This window comes from Oncorhynchus tshawytscha, linkage group LG09 (genome assembly GCF_018296145.1).
Source record: "Oncorhynchus tshawytscha isolate Ot180627B linkage group LG09, Otsh_v2.0, whole genome shotgun sequence".
Classification (NCBI taxonomy): Eukaryota; Metazoa; Chordata; class Actinopteri; order Salmoniformes; family Salmonidae; genus Oncorhynchus; species Oncorhynchus tshawytscha.
The window spans coordinates 73,264,421-73,283,551 of NC_056437.1; the positions used below are offsets into that span (position 1 = coordinate 73,264,421).

General features: G+C 39.1%; 1 protein-coding gene across 1 annotated transcript in view; it reads right to left on the reverse strand.

Moving 5' to 3' along the window:
• znf385c (zinc finger protein 385C) overlaps positions 1 to 19,131 on the reverse strand; it is a 251,067-nt gene that overhangs the window by 183,326 nt on the left and 48,610 nt on the right. The window lies entirely within an intron of this gene.

Genomic DNA, 19,131 nt, shown 5'->3' on the forward strand with positions numbered 1-19,131 from the left:
TGAGAAACCAAGGCTGTTGAGTCTGCCAATAAGAATGTTGTGATTGACAGAGTCGAAAGCCTTAGCCAGGTCGATGAATATGGCTGCACAGTAATGTCTCTTATCGATGGCGGTTATGATATCGTTTAGAACCTTGACCTTGTTTACAACCTATTTCGCAACAAAGCATCCTTCACTTATGCTGCCAAACATACCCTCGCAAAACTGACCATCCTACCGATCCTCGACTTCGGCGATGTCATTTACAAAATAGCCTCCAACACTCTACTCAACAAATTGGATGCAGTCTATCACAGTTTTGTCACCAAAGCCCATATACTACCCACCACTGCGACCTGTATGATCTCATTGGCTGGCCCTCGCTTCATACTCATCGCCAAACCCACTGGCTCCAGGTCATCTACAAGTCTCTGCAAGGTAAAGCCCCATCTTATCTCAGCTCACTGGTCAACATAGCAGCACCCACCCGTAGCACGCGCTCCAGCAGGTATATCTCACTGGTCACCCCCAAAGCCAATTCTTCCTTTTGCCGCCTCTCCTTCCAGTTCTCTGCTGCCAATGACTGGAACGACCTGCAAAAATCTCAGAAGCTAGAGACTCTTACCTCCCTCACTAGCTTTAAGCACCAGCTGTCAGAGCAGCTCACAGATCACTGCACCTGTACATAGCTCATCTGTAAATAGCCCATCCAATCTACCTCATCCCCATACTGTATTTATTTATCTTGCTCCTTTGCACCCCAGTATCTCAACTTGCACACTCATCTTCTGCACATCCTACCATCCGTGTTTAATTGCTATATTGTAATTACTTTGCCACCATGTCCTATTTATTGCCTTTCCTACCTTATCCTACCTCATTTGCACATGCTGTATATAGATTTTTCTACTGTATTATTGATTGTATGTTTGTTTATTCCATGTGTAACTCTGTTGTTGTATTTGTCAAACTGCTTTGCTTTATCATGGCCAGGTCGCAGTTGTAAATGAGAACTTGTTGAATAAAAACGCTACTTCTATAAAGCTAGTAACGGCTTTGTGAGACTTGTAAAAACATCATGTGTGATTCCTGTTCTAACTAGGTAAGATGGACATCTCTGAGAACAGGCAGGAGAAGTAATGCTGGCTAAGTTGCTATGTGTTTGATAAAGCCTCTATCTAAAATATACCACATTTCTGTCTCTGAGTTTGATAAACTGTGTGGGCATGTGTGCTCACACACTGAGAGCATGTGTCACCTGCCCTGCCTGGCCCTCCAGCCTGGCCCCTGTGTGCTGAGCGTAGCAGGGCCTGACGTCAGCAGGGGTGAGAGGGTGACTGGTGTCCCCCTGAGAGTGGCCCAGAGCGAGGGCTAGAGGAGGCTCTCAGGGCCCACACACCCTCCAGGCGCTGGGCCCCGGCCCCCGGAGGCCCAGGTGGGCTGCATGGAGGGCCTCTGTTCCACTCCCACGCACACACTCTCCAGGGAACCCTGCTTCCACACAAATTAGCCAGACACACTCCACTGGATTCCATGGCTAATTCAGCTAAACAACACACACACACACACACACACACACACACACACACACACACACACACACACACACACACACACACACACACACACAGAGAACACACACACAGCTACACTCAACAACACACACACACACACACACACACACACACACACACACACACACACACAGAGAACACACACACAGCTACACTCAACAACACACACACACACAGAGAACACACACACAGCTACACTCAACAACACACACACACACACACACACACACACACACACACACACACACACACACACACACACACACACACACAGCTACACTCAACAACACACACACACATCTACACTCAAAAAACACACACAGCTACACTCAACACACACCAAGCTACACTCAACAACACACACATACACACAGCTACACTCAACAACACACAAACACAGCTACACTCAACAACAACACACACACACAGCTACACTCAACAACAACACACACACACAGCTACACTCAACAACACACACACACAGTTACACTCAACAACACACACCTACAGCTACACTCAACAACACACACACACAGCTCCACTCAACAACACACACAGCTCCACTCAACAACACACACACACAGCTACACTCAACAACAACACACACACAGCTACACTCAACAACAACACACACACAGCTACACTCAACAACAACACACACACAGCTACACTCAACAACACACACACACAGCTACACTCAACAACACACACACACAGCTACACTCAACAACAACACACACACAGCTACACACAACAACACACACATGGTAGCCAGGTCGAACACATAGAGCCAGCTAACCCCCACCTTACAGAGGAAGATCTATACAGAGCTAATGGTACTTGGCGAGACACTCTTCAGACCTCACTCTAACAAGAAATACCACGTCAATCCCTTGGTTCAACCTAGCTAAACTTTTCAAAATGTAATTACAGAACCTGTGCTTACTCTTTCTAGCAAGCCATGCACTGCTAGTACATAGTAGAGAGCCAGGTAAACATGTAGTCTTGACTAAAGACAAGTATGGTAAACAAATGATCATCATTCATCAATAAACATACACATCTACAAACATATACAATCACACATCCACCCCCCTGCCCAACACACACACCTACCTTCTAAGGGATGAGTCAAGCCCTTAAACTAGACGTGATCATTCATAGGGATTCAGATCCAAGACACGCACAAATACATCCAACCTCTCTCTCTATTTCTCTCACACCCATCCACACACACACACAGAGGCAGAGGAAACAAACCAACTGCCTTCTCGGAAGAGGGACAGTAGATACAAGGTAATGTTTATGAAAATAATTGTCCGTTTGAAATCAGTAACACTATTCAGACCAATACAAGTATGAAAGAAGTCTGAGCTAACTGAAAATACCACGTCACTTCAGACCATTCGGCAAGTTTTTGTGGACCACACACACACACACACACACACACACACACACACACACACACACACACACACACACACACACACACACACACACACACACACACGCACACACACACACACACGCACACACACACACCTCCATGATTGCTGTTGTGTTTTATACTGGAGGTGTAGTGGGATGGGGTGATGGAGAAAGAGGAGGAGATGGGGAGCTCTGAGAGGCAGCAGGGCGTGCAGGGCCAGTCTGTTGTAATTTAAAGGGATGCTCTTTTTGGCTGGCTCTATTAATTTTCTGTGGTGTAATATTCTGACGGTGCCTGCATTTTAAAAGGCTGAGCGGAGAACCCTCCACCGGCAGACTCACAGCAAACAAAGAGAGACAGTAAACACTCTAACAATACCTCAACCAGGGCATCATATACAATAGAGAGAGTAAATACTGTAACAATACCTCAACCAGGGCATCATACACAATAGAGAGAGTAAATACTCTAACAATTCCTCAACCAGGGCATCAAATACAATAGAGAGACAGTAAATACTCTAACAATACCTCAACCAGGGCATCATACACAATAGAGAGACAGTAAATACTCTAACAATACCTCAACCAGGGCATCATACACAATAGAGAGTAAATACTCTAACAATACCTCAACCAGGGCATCATAAATAATAGAGAGACAGTAAATACTCTAACAATACCTCAACCAGGGCATCATATACAATAGAGAGTAAATACTCTAACAATACCTCAACCAGGGCATCATATACAATAGACAGTAAATACTCTAACAATACCTCAACCAGGGCATCATATACAATAGAGAGTAAATACTCTAACAATACCTCAACCAGGGCATCATATACAATAGAGAGTAAACACTCTAACAATACCTCAACCAGGGCATCATATACAATAGAGAGTAAATACTCTAACAATACCTCAACCAGGGCATCATATACAATAGAGAGTAAATACTCTAACAATACCTCAACCAGGGCATCATATACAATAGAGAGACAGTAAATACTCTAACAATACCTCAACCAGGGCATCATACACAATAGAGAGACAGTACATACTCTAACAATACCTCAACCAGGGCATCATACACAATAGAGAGAGTAAATACTGTAACAATACCTCAACCAGGGCATCATGTACAATAGAGAGTAAATACTCTAACAATACCTCAACCAGGGCATCATATACAATAGAGAGACAGTAAATACTCTAACAATACCTCAACCAGGGCATCATACACAATAGAGAGACAGTAAATATGCTAACAATACCTCAACCAGGGCATCATATACAATAGAGAGACAGTAAATACTCTAACAATACCTCAACCAGGGCATCATATACAATAGAGAGTAAATACTCTAACAATACCTCAACCAGGGCATCATATACAATAGAGAGACAGTAAATACTCTAACAATACCTCAACCAGGGCATCATACACAATAGAGAGAGTAAATACTCTAACAATACCTCAACCAGGGCATCATACACAATAGAGAGAGTAAATACTCTAACAATTCCTCAACCAGGGCATCAAATACAATAGAGAGACAGTAAATACTCTAACAATACCTCAACCAGGGCATCATACACAATAGAGAGTAAATACTCTAACAATTCCTCAACCAGGGCATCATACACAATAGAGAGACAGTAAATACTCTAACAATACCTCAACCAGGGCATCATATACAATAGAGAGACAGTAAATACTCTAACAATACCTCAACCAGGGCATCATATACAATAGAGAGACAGTAAATACTCTAACAATACCTCAACCAGGGCATCATATACAATAGACAGTAAATACTCTAACAATACCTCAACCAGGGCATCATATACAATAGAGAGTAAATACTCTAACAATACCTCAACCAGGGCATCATATACAATAGAGAGTAAACACTAACAATACCTCAACCAGGGCATCATATACAATAGAGAGTAAATACTCTAACAATACCTCAACCAGGGCATCATATACAATAGAGAGTAAATACTCTAACAATACCTCAACCAGGGCATCATATACAATAGAGAGACAGTAAATACTCTAACAATACCTCAACCAGGGCATCATACACAATAGAGAGACAGTACATACTCTAACAATACCTCAACCAGGGCATCATACACAATAGAGAGAGTAAATACTGTAACAATACCTCAACCAGGGCATCATATACAATAGAGAGTAAATACTCTAACAATACCTCAACCAGGGCATCATATACAATAGAGAGACAGTAAATACTCTAACAATACCTCAACCAGGGCATCATACACAATAGAGAGACAGTAAATACGCTAACAATACCTCAACCAGGGCATCATATACAATAGAGAGACAGTAAATACTCTAACAATACCTCAACCAGGGCATCATATACAATAGAGAGTAAATACTCTAACAATACCTCAACCAGGGCATCATATACAATAGAGAGACAGTAAATACTCTAACAATACCTCAACCAGGGCATCATACACAATAGAGAGACAGTAAATACTCTAACAATACCTCAACCAGGGCATCATATACAATAGAGAGACAGTAAATACTCTAACAATACCTCAACCAGGGCATCATATACAATAGAGAGACAGTAAATACTCTAACAATACCTCAACCAGGGCATCATATACAATAGACAGTAAATACTCTAACAATACCTCAACCAGGGCATCATATACAATAGAGAGTAAATACTCTAACAATACCTCAACCAGGGCATCATATACAATAGAGAGTAAACACTAACAATACCTCAACCAGGGCATCATATACAATAGAGAGTAAATACTCTAACAATACCTCAACCAGGGCATCATATACAATAGAGAGTAAATACTCTAACAATACCTCAACCAGGGCATCATATACAATAGAGAGACAGTAAATACTCTAACAATACCTCAACCAGGGCATCATACACAATAGAGAGACAGTACATACTCTAACAATACCTCAACCAGGGCATCATACACAATAGAGAGAGTAAATACTGTAACAATACCTCAACCAGGGCATCATATACAATAGAGAGTAAATACTCTAACAATACCTCAACCAGGGCATCATATACAATAGAGAGACAGTAAATACTCTAACAATACCTCAACCAGGGCATCATACACAATAGAGAGACAGTAAATACGCTAACAATACCTCAACCAGGGCATCATATACAATAGAGAGACAGTAAATACTCTAACAATACCTCAACCAGGGCATCATATACAATAGAGAGTAAATACTCTAACAATACCTCAACCAGGGCATCATATACAATAGAGAGACAGTAAATACTCTAACAATACCTCAACCAGGGCATCATACACAATAGAGAGACAGTAAATACTCTAACAATACCTCAACCAGGTTATCATACACAATAGAGAGACAGTAAATACTGTAACAATACCTCAACCAGGGCATCATACACAATAGAGAGAGTAAATACTGTAACAATACCTCAACCAGGGCATCATACACCATAGAGAGAGTAAATACTGTAACAATACCTCAACCAGGGCATCATACACCATAGAGAGAGTAAATACTGTAACAATACCTCAACCAGGGCATCATACACAATAGAGAGACAGTAAATACTAACAATTCCTCAACCAGGGCATCATACACAATAGAGAGACAGTAAATACTCTAACAATACCTCAACCAGGGCATCATACACAATAGAGAGAGTAAATACTCTAACAATACCTCAACCAGGGCATCATACACAATAGAGAGACAGTAAATACGCTAACAATACCTCAACCAGGGCATCATATACAATAGAGAGTAAATACTCTAACAATACCTCAACCAGGGCATCATACACAATAGAGAGACAGTAAATACTCTAACAATACCTCAACCAGGGCATCATACACAATAGAGAGAGTAAATACTCTAACAATTCCTCAACCAGGGCATCATATACAATAGAGAGACAGTAAATACTGTAACAATACCTCAACCAGGGCATCATATACAATAGAGAGTAAATACTCTAACAATACCTCAACCAGGGCATCATACACAATAGAAGGACAGTAAATACTCTAACAATACCTCAACCAGGGCATCATACACAATAGAGAGACAGTAAATACTCTAACAATTCCTCAACCAGGGCATCATACACAATAGAGAGACAGTAAATACTCTAACAATTCCTCAACCAGGGCATCATACACAATAGAGAGACAGTACATACTCTAACAATACCTCAACCAGGGCATCATACACAATAGAGAGACAGTAAATACTCTAACAATACCTCAACCAGGGCATCATACACAATAGAGAGAGTAAATACTCTAACAATTCCTCAACCAGGGCATCATATACAATAGAGAGACAGTAAATACTGTAACAATACCTCAACCAGGGCATCATATACAATAGAGAGTAAATACTCTAACAATACCTCAACCAGGGCATCATATACAATAGAGAGACAGTAAATACTCTAACAATACCTCAACCAGGGCATCATACACAATAGAGAGACAGTAAATACGCTAACAATACCTCAACCAGGGCATCATATACAATAGAGAGACAGTAAATACTCTAACAATACCTCAACCAGGGCATCATATACAATAGAGAGTAAATACTCTAACAATACCTCAACCAGGGCATCATATACAATAGAGAGACAGTAAATACTCTAACAATACCTCAACCAGGGCATCATACACAATAGAGAGACAGTAAATACTCTAACAATACCTCAACCAGGTTATCATACACAATAGAGAGACAGTAAATACTGTAACAATACCTCAACCAGGGCATCATACACAATAGAGAGAGTAAATACTGTAACAATACCTCAACCAGGACATCATACACAATAGAGAGACAGTAAATACTCTAACAATACCTCAACCAGGGCATCATACACCATAGAGAGAGTAAATACAGTAACAATACCTCAACCAGGGCATCATACACAATAGAGAGACAGTAAATACTAACAATTCCTCAACCAGGGCATCATACACAATAGAGAGACAGTAAATACTCTAACAATACCTCAACCAGGGCATCATACACAATAGAGAGAGTAAATACTCTAACAATACCTCAACCAGGGCATCATACACAATAGAGAGACAGTAAATACGCTAACAATACCTCAACCAGGGCATCATATACAATAGAGAGTAAATACTCTAACAATACCTCAACCAGGGCATCATACACAATAGAGAGACAGTAAATACTCTAACAATACCTCAACCAGGGCATCATACACAATAGAGAGAGTAAATACTCTAACAATTCCTCAACCAGGGCATCATATACAATAGAGAGACAGTAAATACTGTAACAATACCTCAACCAGGGCATCATATACAATAGAGAGTAAATACTCTAACAATACCTCAACCAGGGCATCATACACAATAGAGAGACAGTAAATACTCTAACAATACCTCAACCAGGGCATCATACACAATAGAGAGACAGTAAATACTCTAACAATTCCTCAACCAGGGCATCATACACAATAGAGAGACAGTAAATACTCTAACAATTCCTCAACCAGGGCATCATACACAATAGAGAGACAGTACATACTCTAACAATACCTCAACCAGGGCATCATACACAATAGAGAGACAGTAAATACTCTAACAATACCTCAACCAGGGCATCATACACAATAGAGAGTAAATACTCTAAAAATACCTCAACCAGGTTATCATACACAATAGAGAGACAGTAAATACTCTAACAATTCCTCAACCAGGGCATCATACACAATAGAGAGACAGTACATACTCTAACAATACCTCAACCAGGGCATCATACACAATAGAGAGAGTAAATACTCTAACAATTCCTCAACCAGGGCATCATACACAATAGAGAGACAGTAAATACTCTAACAATACCTCAACCAGGGCATCATATACAATAGAGAGACAGTAAATACTCTAACAATACCTCAACCAGGGCATCATACACAATAGAGAGACAGTAAATACTCTAACAATACCTCAACCAGGTTATCATACACAATAGAGAGACAGTAAATACTCTAACAATTCCTCAACCAGGGAATCATACACAATAGAGAGACAGTACATACTCTAACAATACCTCAACCAGGGCATCATATACAATAGAGAGTAAATACTCTAACAATACCTCAACCAGGGCATCATACACAATAGAGAGACAGTAAATACTCTAACAATACCTCAACCAGGGCATCATACACAATAGAGAGACAGTAAATACTCTAACAATACCTCAACCAGGGCATCATACACAATAGAGAGACAGTAAATACTCTAACAATTCCTCAACCAGGGCATCATACACAATAGAGAGACAGTAAATACTCTAACAATACCTCAACCAGGTCATCATACACAATAGAGAGACAGTAAATACTCTAACAATTCCTCAACCAGGGCATCATACACAATAGAGAGACAGTACATACTCTAACAATACCTCAACCAGGGCATCATATACAATAGAGAGTAAATACTCTAACAATTCCTCAACCAGGGCATCAAACACAATACAGAGACAGTACATACTCTAACAATACCTCAACCAGGGCATCATATACAATAGAGAGTAAATACTCTAACAATACCTCAACCAGGGCATCATACACAATAGAGAGACAGTAAATACTCTAACAATACCTCAACCAGGGCATCATACACAATAGAGAGACAGTAAATACTCTAACAATTCCTCAACCAGGGCATCATACACAAAAGAGAGACAGTAAATACTCTAACAATTCCTCAACCAGGGCATCATACACAATAGAGAGACAGTACATACTCTAACAATACCTCAACCAGGGCATCATACACAATAGAGATACAGTAAATACTCTAACAATACCTCAACCAGGTTATCATACACAATAGAGAGACAGTAAATACTCTAACAATTCCTCAACCAGGGCATCATACACAATAGAGAGACAGTACATACTCTAACAATACCTCAACCAGGGCATCATACACAATAGAGAGACAGTAAATACTCTAACAATTCCTCAACCAGGGCATCATATACAATAGAGAGACAGTAAATACTCTAACAATACCTCAACCAGGGCATCATATACAATAGAGAGTAAATACTCTAACAATACCTCAACCAGGGCATCATACACAATAGAGAGACAGTAAATACTCTAACAATACCTCAACCAGGGCATCATACACAATAGAGAGACAGTAAATACTCTAACAATACCTCAACCAGGGCATCATACACAATAGAGAGACAGTAAATACTCTAACAATTCCTCAACCAGGGCATCATACACAATAGAGAGACAGTAAATACTCTAACAATTCCTCAACCAGGGCATCATACACAATAGAGAGACAGTAAATACTCTAACAATTCCTCAACCAGGGCATCATACACAATAGAGAGACAGTACATACTCTAACAATACCTCAACCAGGGCATCATATACAATAGAGAGTAAATACTCTAACAATTCCTCAACCAGGGCATCATACACAATAGAGAGACAGTACATACTCTAACAATACCTCAACCAGGGCATCATATACAATAGAGAGTAAATACTCTAACAATACCTCAACCAGGGCATCATACACAATAGAGAGACAGTAAATACTCTAACAATACCTCAACCAGGTCATCATACACAATAGAGAGACAGTAAATACTCTAACAATACCTCAACCAGGGCATCATATACAATAGAGAGACAGTAAATACTCTAACAATACCTCAACCAGGGCATCATATACAATAGAGAGACAGTAAATACTCTAACAATACCTCAACCAGGGCATCATATACAATAGACAGTAAATACTCTAACAATACCTCAACCAGGGCATCATATACAATAGAGAGTAAATACTCTAACAATACCTCAACCAGGGCATCATATACAATAGAGAGACAGTAAATACTGTAACAATACCTCAACCAGGGCATCATATACAATAGAGAGTAAATACTCTAACAATACCTCAACCAGGGCATCATACACAATAGAGAGACAGTAAACACGCTAACAATACCTCAACCAGGGCATCATATACAATAGAGAGTAAATACTCTAACAATACCTCAACCAGGGCATCATACACAATAGAGAGACAGTAAATACTCTAACAATTCCTCAACCAGGGCATCATACACAATAGAGAGACAGTACATACTCTAACAATACCTCAACCAGGGCATCATACACAATAGAGAGACAGTAAATACTCTAACAATACCTCAACCAGGGCATCATACACAATAGAGAGTAAATACTCTAACAATACCTCAACCAGGTTATCATACACAATAGAGAGACAGTAAATACTCTAACAATTCCTCAACCAGGGCATCATACACAATAGAGAGACAGTAAATACTCTAACAATACCTCAACCAGGGCATCATATACAATAGAGAGACAGTAAATACTCTAACAATACCTCAACCAGGGCATCATACACAATAGAGAGACAGTAAATACTCTAACAATTCCTCAACCAGGGCATCATACACAATAGAGAGACAGTACATACTCTAACAATACCTCAACCAGGGCATCATATACAATAGAGAGTAAATACTCTAACAATACCTCAACCAGGGCATCATACACAATAGAGAGACAGTAAATACTCTAACAATACCTCAACCAGGGCATCATACACCATAGAGAGAGTAAATACTGTAACAATACCTCAACCAGGGCATCATACACAATAGAGAGACAGTAAATACTCTAACAATTCCTCAACCAGGGCATCATACACAATAGAGAGACAGTAAATACTCTAACAATACCTCAACCAGGGCATCATACACAATAGAGAGAGTAAATACTCTAACAATACCTCAACCAGGGCATCATACACAATAGAGAGACAGTAAATACTCTAACAATTCCTCAACCAGGGCATCATACACAATAGAGAGACAGTACATACTCTAACAATACCTCAACCAGGGCATCATACACAATAGAGAGACAGTAAATACTCTAACAATACCTCAACCAGGGCATCATACACAATAGAGAGTAAATACTCTAACAATACCTCAACCAGGGCATCATACACAATAGAGAGTAAATACTCTAACAATACCTCAACCAGGGCATCATACACAATAGAGAGACAGTAAATACTCTAACAATACCTCAACCAGGGCATCATACACCATAGAGAGAGTAAATACTGTAACAATACCTCAACCAGGGCATCATACACAATAGAGAGACAGTAAATACTCTAACAATACCTCAACCAGGGCATCATATACAATAGAGAGACAGTAAATACTGTAACAATACCTCAACCAGGGCATCATACACAATAGAGAGACAGTAAATACTCTAACAATACCTCAACCAGGGCATCATATACAATAGAGAGACAGTAAATACTGTAACAATACCTCAACCAGGGCATCATATACAATAGAGAGACAGTAAATACTCTAACAATACCTCAACCAGGGCATCATACACAATAGAGAGAGTAAATACTCTAACAATACCTCAACCAGGGCATCATACACAATAGAGAGACAGTAAATACTCTAACAATACCTCAACCAGGGCATCATATACAATAGAGAGACAGTAAATACTGTAACAATACCTCAACCAGGGCATCATATACAATAGAGAGTAAATACTCTAACAATACCTCAACCAGGGCATCATACACAATAGAGAGACAGTAAATACTCTAACAATTCCTCAACCAGGGCATCATACACAATAGAGAGACAGTAAATACTCTAACAATTCCTCAACCAGGGCATCATACACAATAGAGAGACAGTAAATACTCTAACAATACCTCAACCAGGGCATCATACACAATAGAGAGTAAATACTCTAACAATACCTCAACCAGGGCATCATACACAATAGAGAGAGTAAATACTCTAACAATACCTCAACCAGGGCATCATACACAATAGAGAGACAGTAAATACTCAAACAATACCTCAACCAGGGCATCATATACAATAGAGAGTAAATACTCTAACAATACCTCAACCAGGGCATCATATACAATAGAGAGTAAATACTGTAACAATACCTCAACCAGGGCATCATACACAATAGAGAGAGTAAATACTCTAACAATTCCTCAACCAGGGCATCATATACAATAGAGAGACAGTAAATACTCTAACAATTCCTCAACCAGGGCATCATATACAATAGAGAGACAGTAAATACTCTAACAATACCTCAACCAGGGCATCATATACAATAGAGAGACAGTAAATACTCTAACAATACCTCAACCAGGGCATCATACACAATAGAGAGAGTAAATACTCTAACAATACCTCAACCAGGGCATCATACACAATAGAGAGACAGTAAATACTCTAACAATACCTCAACCAGGGCATCATATACAATAGAGAGTAAATACTCTAACAATTCCTCAACCAGGGCATCATACACAATAGAGAGACAGTACATACTATAACAATACCTCAACCAGGGCATCATACACAATAGAGAGAGTAAATACTCTAACAATTCCTCAACCAGGGCATCATACACAATAGAGAGACAGTAAATACTCTAACAATACCTCAACCAGGGCATCATATACAATAGAGAGACAGTAAATACTCTAACAATACCTCAACCAGGGCATCATACACAATAGAGAGTAAATACTCTAACAATACCTCAACCAGGGCATCATACACAATAGAGAGAGTAAATACTCTAACAATACCTCAACCAGGGCATCATACACAATAGAGAGACAGTAAATACTCTAACAATACCTCAACCAGGGCATCATATACAATAGAGAGTAAATACTCTAACAATACCTCAACCAGGGCATCATATACAATAGAGAGTAAATACTGTAACAATACCTCAACCAGGGCATCATACACAATAGAGAGTAAATACTCTAACAATTCCTCAACCAGGGCATCATATACAATAGAGAGACAGTAAATACTCTAACAATTCTTCAACCAGGGCATCATATACAATAGAGAGACAGTAAATACTCTAACAATACCTCAACCAGGGCATCATATACAATAGAGAGACAGTAAATACTCTAACAATACCTCAACCAGGGCATCATACACAATAGAGAGAGTAAATACTCTAACAATACCTCAACCAGGGCATCATACACAATAGAGAGACAGTAAATACTCTAACAATACCTCAACCAGGGCATCATATACAATAGAGAGTAAATACTCTAACAATTCCTCAACCAGGGCATCATACACAATAGAGAGACAGTAAATACTCTAACAATACCTCAACCAGGGCATCATACACAATAGAGAGACAGTACATACTCTAACAATACCTCAACCAGGGCATCATATACAATAGAGAGTAAATACTCTAACAATTCCTCAACCAGGGCATCATACACAATAGAGAGACAGTACATACTCTAACAATACCTCAACCAGGGCATCATATACAATAGAGAGTAAATACTCTAACAATACCTCAACCAGGGCATCATACACAATAGAGAGACAGTAAATACTCTAACAATACCTCAACCAGGTCATCATACACAATAGAGAGACAGTAAATACTCTAACAATACCTCAACCAGGGCATCATATACAATAGAGAGACAGTAAATACTCTAACAATACCTCAACCAGGGCATCATATACAATAGAGAGACAGTAAATACTCTAACAATACCTCAACCAGGGCATCATATACAATAGACAGTAAATACTCTAACAATACCTCAACCAGGGCATCATATACAATAGAGAGTAAATACTCTAACAATACCTCAACCAGGGCATCATATACAATAGAGAGACAGTAAATACTGTAACAATACCTCAACCAGGGCATCATATACAATAGAGAGTAAATACTCTAACAATACCTCAACCAGGGCATCATACACAATAGAGAGACAGTAAATACGCTAACAATACCTCAACCAGGGCATCATATACAATAGAGAGTAAATACTCTAACAATACCTCAACCAGGGCATCATACACAATAGAGAGACAGTAAATACTCTAACAATTCCTCAACCAGGGCATCATACACAATAGAGAGACAGTACATACTCTAACAATACCTCAACCAGGGCATCATACACAATAGAGAGACAGTAAATACTCTAACAATACCTCAACCAGGGCATCATACACAATAGAGAGTAAATACTCTAACAATACCTCAACCAGGTTATCATACACAATAGAGAGACAGTAAATACTCTAACAATTCCTCAACCAGGGCATCATACACAATAGAGAGACAGTAAATACTCTAACAATACCTCAACCAGGGCATCATATACAATAGAGAGACAGTAAATACTCTAACAATACCTCAACCAGGGTATCATACACAATAGAGAGACAGTAAATACTCTAACAATTCCTCAACCAGGGAATCATACACAATAGAGAGACAGTACATACTCTAACAATACCTCAACCAGGGCATCATATACAATAGAGAGTAAATACTCTAACAATACCTCAACCAGGGCATCATACACAATAGAGAGACAGTAAATACTCTAACAATACCTCAACCAGGGCATCATACACCATAGAGAGAGTAAATACTGTAACAATACCTCAACCAGGGCATCATACACAATAGAGAGACAGTAAATACTCTAACAATTCCTCAACCAGGGCATCATACACAATAGAGAGACAGTAAATACTCTAACAATACCTCAACCAGGGCATCATACACAATAGAGAGAGTAAATACTCTAACAATACCTCAACCAGGGCATCATACACAATAGAGAGACAGTAAATACTCTAACAATACCTCAACCAGGGCATCATACACAATAGAGAGAGTAAATACTCTAACAATTCCTCAACCAGGGCATCATATACAATAGAGAGACAGTAAATACTCTAACAATACCTCAACCAGGGCATCATACACAATAGAGAGTAAATACTCTAACAATACCTCAACCAGGGCATCATACACAATAGAGAGTAAATACTCTAACAATACCTCAACCAGGGCATCATACACAATGGAGAGACAGTAAATACTCTAACAATACCTCAACCAGGGCATCATACACCATAGAGAGAGTAAATACTGTAACAATACCTCAACCAGGGCATCATACACAATAGAGAGACAGTAAATACTCTAACAATACCTCAACCAGGGCATCATATACAATAGAGAGACAGTAAATACTGTAACAATACCTCAACCAGGGCATCATACACAATAGAGAGACAGTAAATACTCTAACAATACCTCAACCAGGGCATCATACACAATAGAGAGAAATACTCTAACAATTCCTCAACCAGGGCATCATATACAATAGAGAGACAGTAAATACTCTAACAATACCTCAACCAGGGCATCATACACAATAGAGAGTAAATACTCTAACAATACCTCAACCAGGGCATCATACACAATAGAGAGACAAATACTCTAACAATACCTCAACCAGGGCATCATACACAATAGAGAGACAGTAAATACTCTAACAATACCTCAACCAGGGCATCATACACCATAGAGAGTAAATACTGTAACAATACCTCAACCAGGGCATCATACACAATAGAGAGACAGTAAATACTCTAACAATACCTCAACCAGGGCATCATATACAATAGAGAGACAGTAAATACTGTAACAATACCTCAACCAGGGCATCATACACAATAGAGAGACAGTAAATACTCTAACAATACCTCAACCAGGGCATCATATACAATAGAGAGACAGTAAATACTGTAACAATACCTCAACCAGGGCATCATATACAATAGAGAGACAGTAAATACTCTAACAATACCTCAACCAGGGCATCATACACAATAGAGAGAGTAAATACTCTAACAATACCTCAACCAGGGCATCATACACAATAGAGAGACAGTAAATACTCTAACAATACCTCAACCAGGGCATCATATACAATAGAGAGACAGTAAATACTGTAACAATACCTCAACCAGGGCATCATATACAATAGAGAGTAAATACTCTAACAATACCTCAACCAGGGCATCATACACAATAGAGAGACAGTAAATACTCTAACAATTCCTCAACCAGGGCATCATACACAATAGAGAGACAGTAAATACTCTAACAATTCCTCAACCAGGGCATCATACACAATAGAGAGACAGTAAATACTCTAACAATACCTCAACCAGGGCATCATACACAATAGAGAGTAAATACTCTAACAATACCTCAACCAGGGCATCATACACAATAGAGAGAGTAAATACTCTAACAATACCTCAACCAGGGCATCATACACAATAGAGAGACAGTAAATACTCAAACAATACCTCAACCAGGGCATCATATACAATAGAGAGTAAATACTCTAACAATACCTCAACCAGGGCATCATATACAATAGAGAGTAAATACTGTAACAATACCTCAACCAGGGCATCATACACAATAGAGAGAGTAAATACTCTAACAATTCCTCAACCAGGGCATCATATACAATAGAGAGACAGTAAATACTCTAACAATTCCTCAACCAGGGCATCATATACAATAGAGAGACAGTAAATACTCTAACAATACCTCAACCAGGGCATCATATACAATAGAGAGACAGTAAATACTCTAACAATACCTCAACCAGGGCATCATACACAATAGAGAGAGTAAATACTCTAACAATACCTCAACCAGGGCATCATACACAATAGAGAGACAGTAAATACTCTAACAATACCTCAACCAGGGCATCATATACAATAGAGAGTAAATACTCTAACAATTCCTCAACCAGGGCATCATACACAATAGAGAGACAGTACATACTCTAACAATACCTCAACCAGGGCATCATACACAATAGAGAGAGTAAATACTCTAACAATTCCTCAACCAGGGCATCATACACAATAGAGAGACAGTAAATACTCTAACAATACCTCAACCAGGGCATCATATACAATAGAGAGACAGTAAATACTCTAACAATACCTCAACCAGGGCATCATACACAATAGAGAGTAAATACTCTAACAATACCTCAACCAGGGCATCATACACAATAGAGAGAGTAAATACTCTAACAATACCTCAACCAGGGCATCATACACAATAGAGAGACAGTAAATACTCTAACAATACCTCAACCAGGGCATCATATACAATAGAGAGTAAATACTCTAACAATACCTCAACCAGGGCATCATATACAATAGAGAGTAAATACTGTAACAATACCTCAACCAGGGCATCATACACAATAGAGAGAGTAAATACTCTAACAATTCCTCAACCAGGGCATCATATACAATAGAGAGACAGTAAATACTCTAACAATTCCTCAACCAGGGCATCATATACAATAGAGAGACAGTAAATACTCTAACAATACCTCAACCAGGGCATCATATACAATAGAGAGACAGTAAATACTCTAACAATACCTCAACCAGGGCATCATACACAATAGAGAGAGTAAATACTCTAACAATACCTCAACCAGGGCATCATACACAATAGAGAGACAGTAAATACTCTAACAATACCTCAACCAGGGCATCATATACAATAGAGAGTAAATACTCTAACAATTCCTCAACCAGGGCATCATACACAATAGAGAGACAGTACATACTCTAACAATACCTCAACCAGGGCATCATACACAATAGAGAGAGTAAATACTCTAACAATTCCTCAACCAGGGCATCATACACAATAGAGAGACAGTAAATACTCTAACAATACCTCAACCAGGGCATCATATACAATAGAGAGACAGTAAATACTCTAACAATACCTCAACCAGGGCATCATACACAATAGAGAGACAGTAAATACTCTAACAATACCTCAACCAGGTTATCATACACAATAGAGAGACAGTAAATACTCTAACAATACCTCAACCAGGGCATCATACACAATAGAGAGAGTAAATACTCTAACAATACCTCAACCAGGGCATCATATACAATAGAGAGTAAATACTCTAACAATACCTCAACCAGGGCATCATATACAATAGAGAGACAGTAAATACTCTAACAATACCTCAACCAGGGCATCATACACAATAGAGAGACAGTAAATACTCTAACAATTCCTCAACC